The sequence below is a fragment of the Convolutriloba macropyga genome, unplaced genomic scaffold (assembly GCF_964194025.1).
Source record: "Convolutriloba macropyga unplaced genomic scaffold, txConMacr16.3 SCAFFOLD_1990, whole genome shotgun sequence".
In the NCBI taxonomy this organism is placed as follows: domain Eukaryota; kingdom Metazoa; phylum Xenacoelomorpha; order Acoela; family Convolutidae; genus Convolutriloba; species Convolutriloba macropyga.
The window spans coordinates 34,050-35,000 of NW_027452267.1; the positions used below are offsets into that span (position 1 = coordinate 34,050).

A 951-nucleotide genomic window follows, 5' to 3' on the forward strand; every position below is an offset into this window, starting at 1 on the left:
TTGAGCTAGCTAGCAAGCTTGTGCTTGAGCTAGCTAGCTAGCTTGAGCTTGAGCTTGAGCTAGCTGGCTTGAGCTTGAGCTAGCTAGCTTGAGCTTGAGCTAGCTAGCTTGAGCTTGAGCTAGCTAGCTAGCTTGAACTTGAGCTAGCTAGCTAGCTTGAGCTTGAGCTAGCTAGCTAGCTTGAGCTTGAGCTAGCTAGCTAGCTTGAGCTTGAGCTTGAGCTAGCTAGCTTGAGCTTGAGCTTGAGCTAGCTAGCTAGCTTGAGCTTGAGCTAGCTAGCTTGAGCTTGAGCTAGCTAGCTTGAGCTTGAGCTAGCTAGCTAGCTTGAGCTTGAGCTAGCTAGCTAGCTTGAACTTGAGCTAGCTAGCTAGCTTGAGTTTGAGCTAGCTAGCTTGAGCTTGAGCTAGCTAGCTTGAGCTTGAGCTAGCTAGCTAGCTTGAACTTGAGCTAGCTAGCTAGCTTGAGCTTGAGCTAGCTAGCTAGCTTGAGCTTGAGCTAGCTAGCTAGCTTGAGCTTGAGCTTGAGCTAGCTAGCTTGAGCTTGAGCTTGAGCTAGCTAGCTTGAGCTTGAGCTAGCTAGCTTGAGCTTGAGCTAGCTAGCTAGCTTGAGCTTGAGCTAGCTAGCTAGCTTGAACTTGAGCTAGCTAGCTAGCTTGAGCTTGAGCTAGCTAGCTAGCTTGAGCTAGCTAGCTAGCTTGAGCTTGAGCTTGAGCTTGAGCTAGCTAGCTTGAGCTTGAGCTAGCTAGCTAGCTTGAGCTTGAGCTAGCTAGCTAGCTTGAGCTTGAGCTAGCTAGCTAGCTTGAGCTTGAGCTTGAGCTAGCTAGCTTGAGCTTGAGCTTGAGCTAGCTAGCTCAAACTATAAATCGGTGAGATGTCCTTGTGACTTAATTGCACTTGGACTATGAATGCAAGCTTTTTGTGGGCCGCTTTTGGTAAGCAGAACCGGCGATGT

The 951-nt window shown here is 48.9% G+C and overlaps 1 pseudogene; it reads left to right on the forward strand.

The window, feature by feature from the left end:
• Nucleotides 1-541: 541 nt before the first annotated feature.
• Nucleotides 542-951, forward strand: part of LOC142357338 (large subunit ribosomal RNA) — a pseudogene marked incomplete at its 3' end in the record, with an annotated part of 3,567 nt that continues 3,157 nt past the window's right edge.